Source organism: Ornithodoros turicata, chromosome 1 (assembly GCF_037126465.1).
Source record: "Ornithodoros turicata isolate Travis chromosome 1, ASM3712646v1, whole genome shotgun sequence".
NCBI lineage: Eukaryota > Metazoa > Arthropoda > Arachnida > Ixodida > Argasidae > Ornithodoros > Ornithodoros turicata.
In genome coordinates, this window is record NC_088201.1 from 168,691,258 (window position 1) to 168,706,631 (window position 15,374).

The window sequence follows — 15,374 nt, forward strand, 5'->3', positions numbered from 1 at the left end:
GGACGCGGGGTGCCGGTCGGACGTCATCGTCCCGCCGCGCTCCCTGGATCCTTTCTCCTTTGAACAGAGGCGCCGTGCGGGGTTCGGCGAAAACTCACGCGGCGGTCCGAGGAGTGGAACATCCACTGCCCGGAGGGTTCAGGATAGGCAGAACCAGGTAGAGAGGGACCCCAGTAGCAGAATGCCACAGGCGGACCGCGGGCGGGCGCAGCCCAGATGCTATGGCTGTAATCAACCAGGGCATCACAAGCGTGACTCTCCTGTGCGTCGGGTAAATTTCCGCTCGGCGCAGGGAAACTACACTGTAAACGTTTTCACACATTTAAAGGTGTGCGCTATGCACATTCAACCTGGTTGCGTAACATTGCATCTCCAGGATGATGTTTTACGAAATTCGGAAAGCATTACTAAAGGTCAAGTGTCAGTGCAACTCTTGCTTTCATTATGTCTTATATATCGTAGGTACGAGCTAATGCATATATGTATCACTATCGATAATCGAGCACGCGCAAGTGTCTACAATACCGTTGAACAATGTTGAGATGTTGCAAGACTGAATTTTCGGAGGACAGACAACACTCGAGTAAAGAAATTTTGTGCGAAACCGTGCTCCATTATGATGTTACCAAAATTACACCTAAAAAGGCGTGCGCCATGCACGTTATTACACCTTTAAAGGTGTGAAAAGATTTAGAGTGTAGTAACGCCGGCGGCGGCAGTTGGGGTTGGCCCTAATCCGTCGTCGGCAGTCAGAGAGAGCTCGGGGCGCGTGTTTCATACCTCGCCGCAGTCTTTTGCCGAGGATGGATCAGTTTTCGCCCCAATAGCTTGTAGAGTTCAGGAGTCTGCTCCTGTGTTCGGTCCGTACATAGGCGTAACAATCGCTGGGAAAGAGTTCATTGGCCTGGTGGATACCGGTGCCACGCTCTCGCTAATCGGAGACGCCGTGTACGCGCACTGTCGTGAACGAAATGTCCGCGTCAGGAAGGTTGATATCCCTTTGCGGCTAGCATCGGGAATGTCCAGTGCTACAGGCGCAGTGAGACTTACAATGCGCTTTAGCGGTGGACGGTGCAGACAACGGTTCATTTACCTGTCAGGGCTGTCAATCCCAGTTATTTTGGGACGAGATTTCATTGTCCGAGAGGGATTGATTCTCGATTTAAAGGCAAACGGATATCGGTGTGGGGGACCGCTAAGCCCACTCATTCCTTTCACCTCTCCTTCACCGACTGGCCGTTTAACCAGCCGTGTGGATACCCACTCGTCAGAAACTAAGCTTGTGCAATCTGTGGGGAGAATCCCACAGGATATCGAGCGGGTGGTAGCGTCTTTCGGGGGCACAGGAATTGAGCGCGCCGGGCTTTTGCTACCCTTTTCCGAAATGTTTACGGAGCACCCTGGAACAACCGATGTTCTAGAACATCGGATTGATACTGGTACTGCGAGGCCCTGGCGGTGTAACCCCAGGCCCCTCAGCGCGCGTAAGAGGGACCTCCTTGACGCGGCGCTGGATGAGATGATTGCGACAGGCGCGGTTAGGCGGTCGCAGAGCCCCTGGGCTTTCCCGGTGGTGCTGGCACCTAAAAAAGATGGGACGGCAAGGCTGTGTGTGGATTATCGCCAGTTAAACGCCGTGACGCTCAGAGATGCTTATCCTTTTCCGTCCATCGAGTCGATCATGTCCGCGTTGGGGAATGCCAGCGTGTTCACGATTTTGGACTGTAGCAGGGGCTTTTTGCAGATTCCTGTAGGGGAGGAGGACGTCCAAAAGACGGCATTCACTTGTCATAGGGGCTTGTTTGAATTTACGAGACTCCCTTTTGGATTATCCAACTCGCCTGCTAGTTTTCAGAGGCTAATGGACGTCGTGCTGGGTGACGCGAAGTTCAATTACGCTATGGCTTACATGGACGACGTGGTGGTATTTTCCAAGTCGTTCGAGGAGCATCTCGTTCACTTGGGTACTGTCCTAAGTAGGATGAGGGACGCCGAGTTGACAATTAATCCGGGGAAAGTTCAGATTGCATCCCCTAAGGTGGATCTCCTAGGGTTTGTAGTTGATCGTGGCACACTGAGTCCGAACGAGGAAAAGTTGAGGGCTATAATCGACTATCCTCGCCCGCGAGACGTCAAGAGCTTACAAAGGTTCTTAGGAATGGTTGGCTTCTATCGCCAGTTCATTCCGCGATGTGCGACTCTGGCTAAGCCACTTTACGAATTACTGCGGAAGGATTCCCAGTGGATTTGGGGTCCCAGGCAGGAGGAGGCATTTTCCTCGTTAACACAAGCAATAGCAGATACAGCTAAATTGTGGTTGCCGGACTTGAATAAGCCATTTGTTATGCAAACTGATGCCAGCGATTATGGGGTGGGAGCAGTGCTGCTACAGGAGCACGATGGCGGTCTATGCCCCGTCGCGTTCGCTAGTCGCACACTGTCGCCGGCGGAAATGAATTATTCCGTTACGGAGAAAGAGTGCTTGGCGGTAATGTTCGGCTTGAAAAAGTTTGACATGTACCTGGATGGGACAACTTTTACCGTTCAGACCGACCACCAGGCTCTCGCGTGGTTGCAGCGGTTGAAGAAACCGTCCGGTAGATTAGCACGGTGGGCGTTAGCGCTTCAGGGCTATTCTTACCAAGTGCAGTACCTGAAAGGAAGCGCGAACAAAGCGGCAGACGCTTTGTCTCGTGCGCCACTGGGTTTAAGCTGTGACTCACGGCAAGAATCCGAGGGTCAGGGAGGGTCATCAGCCGGTTTCGCAGGTGACTTTGACCTAGTTACACGCGCTAGACGCGGGGAAGCCTCTCTTGCTGTAAGCGACGGGAGGGAAAGGGAGATGGGATGCGCGTACAGTTGCGCTAATCTCCCGAAAGGTCGGGAAGCTCTAACTCAAAGGGGACATCTCGTGGCCGCGGTTGGTTCAAATCGGGCTCGAGACTCCTCGGCTTGGGGTACGATCGTAAGCAGGGAAGAGCTGTTGGAGGCACAACGATCTGACGGTTTATGTCAACGGGTGTCGGAAAAGCTGGCGGAAAATAGTGCAGCTGACACCGGGAACGTTGACAGGGATGTTGATGGTTGCCTCGACTCATACTTGTTGGGTGAGGATGGGCTTTTGCCGCGATACGTGCCTGGGATAGTCGAGGAGGACGAGAGTGTTTCACCCTTTAAGTTGGTAGTTCCCAAGAGATTGCGAATGGTGTTTATGCGGTACTTCCATGACTCAGCTTTGGCAGGTCACGGCAGCGGCAGCAAGACTTATCACAAGTTATGTCGTGTCGCGACCTGGCCGGGAATGAGGCAGGATGTTATGCGCTTTACCCGTAGCTGTTCTGTGTGTCAGAAAGCAAAACCGAGGGGTGGCAAACCGCCCGTGATGATGCTACCGGTAGTCAGTAACTACCCCTGGCACATAGTTGCGTGTGATGTCATGGGTCCGTTTCCCAGGAGTCCACGGGGTAATCAGTACCTGTTGGTAGTCACTGATCACTTCTCTAAGTGGGTGGAGCTATTCCCACTTAGGAAGCTGGTGTCGGAACGAGTATGGGACCGGCTCTTCGAAACATTTTCACGGTTCGGGTTTCCGGCACAGCTAATAACGGATAACGCATCGTACTTCACCAGTAAGAAGAACAGTCCAGAAGAAGAACAGTCTCTGTTCGAAATATCGGCGGCTTCTGTCCTGAGGCAACTCCCTTCCTTCACCAGTAAGGTGTTTGTTGACTCTTGTGCTGCGCTGGGTATCCAGCATAAGAGGACAACTCCGTATCATCCCCAGGCGAATATCACTGAAAGAGTGAATCGCAACCTGAAGAGCATGTTGGTGGCTTTAACCGATAGGCACAAGGATTGGGACGCACATCTTCCTGAGTTAGGTTTTGCAACCAGGACGACTGTGAATAGATCAACGGGGTTTTCCCCGGCATACCTTAACTTTGGGAAGGAGGTTGCTTTCCCATTGGAGAACGGACTGAGACAAAGTACGGAGCCGATTGCTCGGAATCTGTCGAAGTACGCGAGCGAGTTGCGTAGTCGGCTCTCGGGTGCGGTGAATTCCGCAAGGGAGAGCCTGGACGCCGCTCGCTCGGAACAGGCACGTCAGTACGATAAGGGGCATCGTCCTCTGTCGTATGAAGTAGGGGATATGGTCTTAAAGCGCACGCACCCGCTGAGCAACGCTGCGATAGGTTTCGCGGCGTCGCTGGCGTAGCGCTGGGAGGGGCCTTTCCGAGTAGATTCTCGGATATCCCGCTTGTCATATCGTCTCCGCCGTGTCACCACGGGGGACGAGACTGGACCCGTTCACGTTGGCGACTTAAAGGTCAGATATGCCGATTTTGAAGTGCCGCAGAACTGAGCGATACTCGCGCTGTGTGTTCATTACCGAACACTGAATATGTGTGCGAAATATCTTGCTCCAACTGTTCGTAGTTTTTTAGAAAACAGTTTTTTTTAGTTCCCACGCCCGGCCGTCAGACCGTCGGCAAACCCTGCGCACGGGCGCACCGACGTCACTGCTCTCGGTTTATCTGTCTTTGGCTTGGCATGGACTCTTGGCTTGGCTGCTTGGTTTCTTTCGTTTCCTCCTCTGTGCATCGTACATAAGCGAACAGCTGTTATGTTGTTGCTAAGCCGGAAACAAAGCATGTGAATGTTTTTTTTTTGCACAGCGTCGTTGGGAAAGTGCACTTCCTTGTTCTGACCTTGCCTTTTATGGGCTGGAGCGATATGAATCGTAAATATGCCACGGCGAAGTTGTCGAAGATGCGAGAGTGCTACGCTGTTAGAACAATTCATCGGTGCATTCAAGTGTTACCTATTATAAGCTGCCAAAAGACCAAGCAGTGCGAAGCTCTTGGCTGACAGTGGTGCCTGCTAATTTCCACTGCAAGGATTTCGTCCACGAATGTTATCATAGGTTACGCGCGACTCCAGAGGCAATTTGGAATCTCGGCACGAAATCGTCTGATGAAAATCTGAGGTGCCCGACGCATAACATTTTGAACGTGCCACGGAGGATCAAGGCAAAAAACAAGAGCAAAAAATGGTAAGTCGAGGTTCAGATATAAAAAATAGCAAGCTTAATGAATCGATTGTGCAGCTGTCCTACTGCGCTTACTCTGATATAACCACGATTAACAACACAATAGTACTATTGACAATCTAACTTCTGAATTATCACAGGCGCACGCTGAAGGCGGAAATGAAGCATGATCTGGCTTGCATCTGGTCATGAAGAAATTGCTGACACGTTAGTTGCAGTCCACCTCCACCAACAGGTATGACAATGTGATGTTATAATTTGAGTATTCATCTATGTTCAACTTTTCATGTGCACTCGCATGCAGACATTTTGACACCACTTTTAAATCTGCCCTCAAAGTTACAACCTGTGGTTCCAGGGTGGAAAACAAAGATCGCCATTCCGATTAGCTGCTATCTCCCAGTTCAAGCACTTTTGCTGTCTGGACACTGGTTCCTGTGGATGGGGTGTTACAAGCTTTACTGTCTGATATAGAAGGTATGTTACATTAGTTCAGTTAATTTGTCTTTTGCACATTTTTGTTACTGTTAGCTGGATTACTGTTGGACATACAATCCTTTGACACACCAAAGCTGATGTCGCCTCTGATAACATTTTAGAATTTTCAGTGTCATCAACGTCCATTGAGGAAGGTGCCTTTACTATCTGTGAATCTTCAACTGAAGAATAGCCCAGAATTCATGTTAACATTGTCTACTCTTATTAATTCACTGTCTGTTTTCTGAGAGCTAAGAAAAATGGAAACTATTTATTTGTCACAACTTCACACTGGATACTGGTGTGGTAGTGGCTTGACATGTAAGCTAAAATACCTGGATTCTACAATAATTGTGTTCAACTTGGTGCATTACCCTGGGCAATGCCACATTCACTACATTTTTAGTGGGTCCGGTGCACAAATACTGTGTGCATACTGCATACATACATACTGTTCGATAGGCAAAAATACCTGAGCAGTGCTGTGTAGTCTTTTTACCCAAAGTCCATACTCTTACTGCAAAGTCACAGTACGTAGAACAGCAATGTGCAGGTATGCTGCGATAGAGATTCACAACAGAAAGAAGACTGTTGAGAGCATCTAAATTTTAATGAGACGAGACTTTCGTGCACAAGGCTGCTCTTGTCAATGTCTGACATGAAGTTACAAAATCCCAGAATATATAAAACATGTTGTAATGTAGAGAGTGAGGCAGACATGTAGAGACATGTAATGTAGAGAGAGAGACATAAAGATAATTATATAATCATATATAATAAAATAAAAAGGGGGTACAACTGCCCCCTCAACTCAACTCGACAACTCAATAACTCTACTTATTCTCTACCTTACAACATGTCATATATTCTGGAATTTTGTAACTTGATGTTAGACATCAAGAAGTACAGCCTTCTGTGCAAAAGTATTCTTTCTGTTGTGCACAATCATTATGCAGTAAATGCGACTATCCATTTCTTGTCATTAAATGCTTTTCCTTTCTTTCTTTCTTTTTTTCTGCAGTGATGAGCATCCATAAGGACACATGCCAGAAAGGGAGTCTCTTTGGGATGACAAACCCTCATCACCTCATGAGGATACAATGGTTGACGAATGGTTCTCAAGCACATCGAAACTTCCAACAAATAATTCATGAAAAAGCCAGTCAGTGCTAGCACCAGGAATTGAACGTGGGCCATCCTGCTACCAGTCAGAGATGTTCAGTGGTGTAGCCACGAGGGGGCTAAGGGGTCTCGAGCCCCCCCTACCTGCCACGGACCGACCCACACAAATCGTGCAAATCCGAGAACATAATATATGGGGGGGGGGGACCAGTGTGACTATCGCGAAAGTTCTTGCAGTTCATGGCGTCTATCTAAGAAGCATTCTTGAATGGTTTTCAAAGTATGAGCTTTTCAAAATACTTCCAATCTCGTGACACCACTTCATTGGTCATGACAGCCTATACATGTAATCGTACTGTGAACGTCTAAATCAACTATTTTCGTTCCCTTTTTTAATCCTCAGTTTGAAGTGTGCACAAGTATGTGTGTGTTGTCGACACAGGATCAGCGGGGGGGGGGGAGTTTTCGTATCGAGCCCCCCCTACCTTTGAGGTCGGGCTACGCCACTGGAGATGTTACATTTCAGGCGCTCATTGACTTTTGGTGAATTACTTGTTGACTTTGTCCCAAGGTGGAGCTCGCTACAGCTCATTTGCTATCTGTTAATGTTGTGGCGTGTGTTGCGTTTTTTTCTTTGTGTGTTCCAGACTCAGAACGGTTAATTTGGATCAGGTCAGGTATGTTTCATTTAGACATGGCAAACATAAAGTGGTGTTTCTCAACACAACTTAGCAGTGGTCTTCATGCATTACTGATACAGGCCATTAAGCGTGAATAGAAACCTAGCCAGAGCAGCTGATACACAGAGAGAACATAGCCCGTGTGTGTTTGTCTTTTCCACCGCAGCCCTTGGGTTTCCTCCCTGATGGCTACACATGTCAGGGATAGGTTTCAGAACCGGTAGTTCCCGCCAAGTGTGAATTGCTTTTCAGGGGATCATCACGCTGGCAGATGAAACATATGGTTTAAATTATTTGCAGGACAGGAATTGCGCAGCTTCACGCAAATACTACTACTACGACGTAAGAGTGGTTTAAAATCTATATTTTTTGTGCTCCTGACATTATCGCACAAGATGTAGTATCCACTATGATCCTTAATGTGGGGGGTATGTACAGTGCAATCAACAGATGCTATTTACAAATCTGTGTTTTCTACTGTGTTGAAATGCTGTAGTTTGTATCTGAGAGCCATAGTGAAACACAGGCCCTCGAGAAACATGGCAACACATTGCAGGGACTCTGGATGCTGCCTAAATTTCCAGAACACACAGCTCAAGGCAGCGGTTAAATAACAAGTGGTTAGAGAAATCAAAGATAGTTGCACCCGTAAGCAGTCCGCTGTTGGATTTGCTTCTGTCAGAGATACATTATCTCAAAGGGAACGCACGGACACACTCAGAATGATACTAGGGCTGCCTGTGAAATAGAGTGAGGAGAGGGGAAGATATATATAACCTTTTTCTTGTCTGTTATTCTATTGGTTAAATTGTCATTTTCTTAGCAGCATATGTGTGTATATTCCAGAGTCTGCTAATAAATATATCAGTTTAGAGCTAGCAGTCGCATTGTAGATGTCTCATCCTGTCCTTGGTTGCTTGTGATTCACTATGGCCATGCTTGCTAATGCAAAAACAGAAAACAAAAAAAGACAATAGAAAAACACGGAAAGAGCGACCTAAAAAGCTGCCTGTTCTAGTGCTCACATGGAGGCAATGCAATGAGGTAACATATTCCATTCATGAATTGTGCATAGTAGTACATATCACAACGGCAACCGATTAATCAGATTTTTCTTAAGTACTTTGTTTTTTTTTTAGCTTTGTTTGCACAGTCTATTATTGGAGCTTTATGTGATTCCCCTCTTCAGATACTTTAAGATTGCTGATGCTGTGCAGTTTGTTAATTTTGAAACTGTACTGTGCTGAGGTACAAAAACAGAATTGTCATATCTGCATTTGAGCACATAGGACTAATTTGTAAGTACTTTACTTGTTGACATTAATATTTGCACCAGGTCACAACTTTGTTGATTTATGGAAAATGTAAATAAATATATTTATTTGCTTCCCAAACAACGCACAAATGTCTTCTTTTCTAGTGAGATATTCCCTGTTCACCAGACATAAATGTGGAAAAGTTAAAGGAGCACAATGATGGTAGAGTCTAGCGTTGCTTTTTGCCACTTCACATATATGCACTGTTATTCGTGTGCACATGTAGGAATAGGAAGGTAGAGGATGCGCATAAAAAATTTCGTATGCAGCCACACATATGGTTGAGAAGATTAATTAGATGATGTCCAAGCATATATAATTGTGCTTCATGTGCAATGGGTGTGCTAAGGGATTGCTTCCATGAAGCCTTTTTATTTATTTTTTATAAATTCTTTCTATAAATGTTATTTTTGATTTTATATAAATTTCATATTACATATTGTATACTTATATGTTTATAAATTTTATACTAAAAACTCAAGTTACACGGCCCCTGTAAGAGTGCCCTTTGCAAATGGTTTGATAACGTGTCTCGAACTGTAAAGGTAAGAGGCAATCGAGAATGCTGCAGACAAGGTTGCAACTTACATATTGCTTATCACGTCCTACATACAAAGTGCTTTGTACAATAATTCCTGAGCACGGAATTAATCCCGAGGCTGGCCAGTGATGTCACCCACGACGACAAGTCACATAACTGCCTTTAATACTTTTACACCCCATGGGCTGAGTTGTGAATTGAAAGAGCACTCTACAGAAGGATAAGGTGCACCTGACTTCTAGGATCTATGCTATGCCCTAACTCTTCAGACACCACATTTCTAAGTGGCAATATGTGCTCTGGTACTTCTTTTGCGTCTGCATAGTGTGCAACCACATGGCTACTGGAGCTTTCGTGTGCATGTTTTTGTGCGACGGTGTTCATTACAAACAATATCCAGATGTTAGACATAAAATACAGTAGTTTGTAGCGTACCACACAACGCAGCGTGACATGGGAGTGCGTGATTCAAAGAAAGCTTCTGGAAAATGCACAGAATCCCACAAAAAGTTTAAAATGTGATTTGTATTTCGTTTTACGTCTTTCGTCGTTACATACCATCGTCGACGCTGCTGCACATTGATAAATCGTACGTAAAACTTGTCCCATAGCAGTATGCGGTTTCTCAAATACATAGCACAATTTTCCTGCAGTAATAAAACGCTGTCGGCACTTTCTTGCTGACACGGCTGTCGAAACGTCAGCCTCTACAATGGGCAAGTGCTGTAAAGGGGCTAACGCAGACGCGACTTGATACAAATTGTACGTGCTCACAAAACACAAACGACGAATTCCAGTCACAACATCGCACAGAGGTTGGTTCGCGAATGAGTTCGCAGCTGCTGCACTGTTTACTTATCGCGGAACGGTGGAACCCGGCTGTCCGCCATCTTCAAGCACAGATACGTGAAGCCGCGAGAAGCCGTAGCTGAAATCCACTGACAAGTACGAAGGCGCGTACACGTCACAATGCCCGTTCGGGCGCATTTACGTCATAAAAATGGCTGCGCCCATGTGTGTTTCGGAATGAATTACCTATTTTTTTGACATGGTACTGTACCGAACTGAGAGAATGAAGGTGTATTTTGGGGAGAGCTGGATGTGGGCTTTCAGAATATCACAACCGTTTCGACTATTTGGGATATCGGAATAGCTGACCTTTAAAACGCTATCATGAACGAGCCCAGGGGGCGGACGAAGTGGGCGAGGCAGTTCGCACACACAGTCAGCCACGGGGAAACTCGAGCGGTTTTAGCTCAAGGCAGCGTGGTAGAACGACATGCTCTACCCGCGGCGGACCACGGACTGCACAGCAGCGTTCCCGTGTGTACAATTTGCGCACGCGCTAACTTTTCCGTGTCTCCGCACTATCCTCTCATTCTGCAGGGCATCTGGGAATGAGAACACGTCGAGAAGGCCCACTACCCGTTCCCGGTCTAGGAAAGGGAGAGGGGTCATGCCTCCCGGGCCATCTAGGGGCAGAGCGGAGGGGGACACCTCGCTGTTCATTGTAATAGATGTGTGTGTACACCGGACTTTCGGAGGACTGATATCTTGGCACTGTCGCGCAATGCGCTGACGCGAGAGATTATTGAGGCATACATGATAAGTAAGTCGGGTGAAAGATGTGTGAGCCAGCCTTCCGTGACGTTGTCAGTGCGGGAGATAAAGATCTCGATGATAGCGAGTGGCAGCCGCTTATCGCTGTGTAGTGTGAACTTGTTCCTTGTTGCTGGTAGAGGGCGGGAGGTTGTTTTTCTGGTTTTTTTTTTCTTTTTCTTCCTGTCTATGTGCTTTTTGCTATTAAACTGAGTTGCTAGTGGCGCAAGTGTGTGTCTCCCTCTTGTCCGTGTGTGTTGCGCCTTAAGATGCATCAGTATTACCAACTAGCCCAACTATTGTTGTTGCAGAGCGCAGGTTCAGGCCCCGCCCTCACGACACACACTGGCCACATGGACGGTGCAGTCCGGCGAGGAGACCGTCTGCTTTGTGTCCCGGAAGAGGTGGAGGGACCAGCCACGCCCCCTTCGCGGTGCCGACCCCGAGACTGTGGCCGCCACCTTCCGGGGCCACCTTCTGAGCGACCGTCACCCCTCCGAGCCCCCGGCCTCCTACACCGACGAAGAGGCAGCCCGTCTGTGCAAGGTGTGTGGGGGCCTGATCGTCCATCTGGCCACCCACAACCAGGGCAGCCGCCACCAGATCGCCGCGGCGTCGTTGGCCAAGCCAACCCCATCGGAGAGCCAGACATCCGCTGGCTCGTCCGACCCCCCGGCCATCACCACCCCTGAACAGGCAGTCCTGGCGGCACTCCAGGTGCTGTGGGCCTTCCGGCCGGAGCTACTTCCGTACTCCCAACTCCCAGCCCCAACGACACCCATGGACCAGGCCCCGGAACCAGCAGCGTCTACGTTCGACCGGGACCTCCTGGACTTCCTGGGGCCCAACCCGGTGACCGGGCCTTAGGTGGGGGGAGTGTGGGGATCCCAGACGGCAGACTCCGGCGTGACCTCGCCCCCGGGCACATTCCTCTTGTATTGTTCCCCTATCCCCGGAAGCCCGGGAAGTGAAGGTCAAGACGAGTTGTGATGGGGACTGAAGGGTGGTGGATGGGGCAGTCGGCTCTGGGACGCTGCGGAAGGAGGACAGTTTGGAAGAAGACTCAAGTTAATAAATGTGAGTCGGTATACTTTCCGTGTCAGAGTCATTCTTGGTTGGCAGCAGGGAACGAACTAGGCTATTAGAGCCCACACCCGTGGGATAGGCTTCCTAAATAGGAGCAGATCCCACAAGCTAGAATTAGCAAGTGAAAGAAGACTCGGTCCAATAAAGGAGTGCTCGAGTTCGCTCTCCGTCGTTCTTATCGCGTCTACCCAAGGGCAATTTCGTGGAACGTCTGGCAGCAGGCGCCCGGGTTTACGCCGTAGCCGTGTTAGAATTCCTCGCTTCTGGCATGTTCCTCCCCGCGGGCAACGCCGCTGCCTATAATGAGACGAGGATCATCCCCCATCGCCGTTTCGGGCTGGCCGTTCTCACCTGGCATTTTATCGTTAACCTCTCCCGCGTCAACATATCAAATGGTGGAAAAGCTAGAATTAGCAACTGAAAGAAGACCCGGTCCAATAAAGGAGTGCTCGAGTTCGCCCTCCGTCGTTCTTATCGCGTCTACCCAAGGGAAATTTCGCGGAACGTCTGGCAGCAGGCGCCCGGGTTTACGTCGTAGCCGTGTTAGAATTCATGGCTTCCGGCGTGTTCCTCTCCGCGGGCAACGCCGCTGCCTATAATGAGACGAGGATCATCCCCCATCGCCGTCTCCGGCTGACCGTTCTCACCTGGCAGTTTATCGTTAACCTCTCCAGCGTCAACATATCCAGTCGCGGAAAAGCGAAAAAAAAAAAAAGGATTTGAAGGGAGACCAGAGCATATATCCTGAATTTTCTAACAACAACAACTTTATTTTCGGTCTTGGAGAGTGGGGAGTTTCATCGCAACAGGCGATACTCTACCCCAGTGCTTGGTGGAATGGGGGGAATAAAATAACGAGCCCCTTTACAATAACGATCGAAGTCCGATGGTGTCCAGAAATGTCAGAAGAGCTTTGAGCGCAGAGCGTTGCTGGGCTGGATTGGGCCAGGGACCAAGCAATTTCGGTAGGGAGAGAGGGCGAGAGTCCAGCTGACGAAGAGACTCGGAGAGTGTGGTTCGGGAAGGTTCGTAGTGAGGGCAATGAAGAATAATGTGCTCCAGATCCTCAAGAGCACCACAGTGGCAGCAGGTGGGAGAATCAATTTGTCTCAAGCGGTAACACCACTGAGCTGTAAAGGCCACATCGAGGCGCATGCGGTGGATTAATGCAGCATCCTGACGAGATGTGTTGCGTGGCATGCAGAAGGCGAGCGTGGGATCAACTCTGTTCAACATAGAGGGGGAAGAATGTCGGTTGTCCGTTGGCGGGAAGCCAGGGGTGGCACTAGACGTCGCAGAATTGAACGGCGGTCTCCTCTGAGCAGAACAATACGGGTCCGGTTCCGAGACGAGAGTGCTGCTTCTGCGGCGCTGTCGGCCTGCTCGTTCCCCACGACACCACAATGGGCTGGAACCCACTGGAGAACTAGCCTGTGGCCTGCGGCGTAGATAGTGTGGTATGCCATTAACACGTCTGTGACTAGGGGTGCGGATGGGCCTCGTATGCCGGAAGTTTCAATTGCTTGAAGTGCAGATTTGGAGTCTGTAAAGACTGCCCATTCCCGGGGTGGAAAATCAGCGATGTGTTGTAGAAAGAAAAGGATGGCATAGAATTCCGCAGCTGTAGAGGAGGTTGGATGTGAAAGGCGTCTTCCGTGCACGACGCCTTCGGATGGAATGACGAAGGCTGAGGCGGACTTGTTGTTTCGGGATGCGCCATCAGTATATGCTGCCGTAAACGTAGAAAACTTCTCGTCTACCAGAGCATGAAAATGGGCTCGGAGGACTTGAGGGGGGACCTGATCTCTTCTTTGCAGAAGGTTTACGAGGCGTACAAAAGTGGGCGGTACCGGTAGAGACCAGGGGGCTTCCGGCGGTATAGTGTCCTTAGTTATGAAGCCAGTGAGAGTCTGGCGTGTCCTCTGCGCTACTCGATAGAAGTCGCTTCCAGGGCGGTATCGAATTTTCCTGAGTAGCAGGTGGCGGGGAATGTGAGCACGCAAACGGAGGTAGCGCCGAGCCGTTTCCCGTTCACGGAGAACTTCAATCGGGAGCTCACCAGCTTCAGCCAGTACTTGTCGTGTTTCAGCCATTCTTGGAACTCCGAGGCATTGACGAAGGCTTCGAGCAAACAGGGACCGAAGCGTATTTAATGAAGTTGTTGATATCCTGTGCAGAATAGGAAGGCTGTAAAGCACAGTTGCCCTCACCAATGCCGCGTGAACCGCGAGCAGGGAACGCTGATCACAGCCCCATCCTGGGCCAGAAAGATGTTGGATTGCGGGGAGCCATCGCTGCACTTTAGTTTCAAGGTGTTTAATGTGCCGAGCCCAGCGCAAGTCCGAGTCGATTACCACGCCAAGGAAGCGGTGAAAGCGTACTGGTTCTAGCTTCTTTAAACCAAGCCAAAGTGGGAAATTGGCCATAGCTTTACGCGTGAAAGGGAGCTCGACACACTTTTCGGGTGAAAGGTCCATCCCGAGGTGCGTCAGGTACGTATGGATATTGTTTAAAGCGAGCTGCAGGCGGCGCTGGAGAGCCGGGCGTGATTTTCCTACTGTCCAAAGGGCGACGTCATCTGCATACACGGAGAACGACACTTTGCGAGGAATTACTGATTGTAGGCCGGCCATCACCACGTTAAAGAGTGTCGGGCTGAGAATGCTTCCTTGGGGGACTCCTTGGGGAACAGGATGCCGAGGGCTTTGGCCTTGGGACGTACGGACAGCGACAGTTCGGACCGTAAGGAAGTCTTGGAGCCAGATGAAGAGCCGACCGGATACACCAAACGAGCGCAAGGCATGCAGCACACAAATGTGCGAGACGGAATCATAGGCGCGCTTGATGTCGAGGAAGACCGATCGGACGATCCGTCGATGGGCTTGAGCATGTTGAACTGTAGAGACTAGGTCGAGAACTGGATCCATGGAGCTTCGGTGGCGACGAAATCCAGCCATTTCGTGAGGGAACGCACGTCGTTTTTCGAGCCACCAGTCGAGGCGATGCAAAACCATTCTCTCCATCAGTTTCCCCACACAGCTTGTCAGGCTCACCGGGCGAAACGAGGATAGGGCATTTGGGGGCTTGCCTGGTTTCAGGATGGGAACAACCAAGGCCTCCTTCCATGTATGTGGTAAAGATCCTTGTTGCCAAGACGTATTATAGACATGAAGGAGGGCTTGGAGTGACCGCCCGTCAAGGTTTCGTAGGGCGGCATAGGTGATTTTATCGGGCCCAGGGGACGAGCTGGCGTTCACAAGCTTCAACGCTGCCTTTAGCTCGATTAGTGTGAAGTCGCGGTCCATAACTTCCGGGGGACGGGGCCAGTCGTGGTGGAGTTCAGCCGTCAAACTGTGGACAAAACTGCGGTGTAGGGGCGTGGTCGAGGCAGCCGCCGGAGTCGTTAGTACCACACAGAAGTTCGTCGCAAGCGTGCTCTCGTCTACACGCTGAACGATAGCCAAGGCCGCGAGAGGATTCTTTTGAGGGGGCGCCTCCTTCAG

At 49.6% G+C, this 15,374-nt stretch overlaps 1 long non-coding RNA gene across 1 annotated transcript; it reads left to right on the forward strand.

Moving 5' to 3' along the window:
- Window positions 1–5,081: 5,081 nt before the first annotated feature.
- Window positions 5,082–7,645, forward strand: LOC135372799 (uncharacterized). The gene is made up of 3 exons (XR_010416120.1): window positions 5,082–5,285; window positions 5,409–5,527; window positions 6,549–7,645. It is a non-coding gene; the product is annotated as an uncharacterized LOC135372799 (long non-coding RNA).
- The last annotated feature ends 7,729 nt before the right edge of the window (window positions 7,646–15,374 follow it).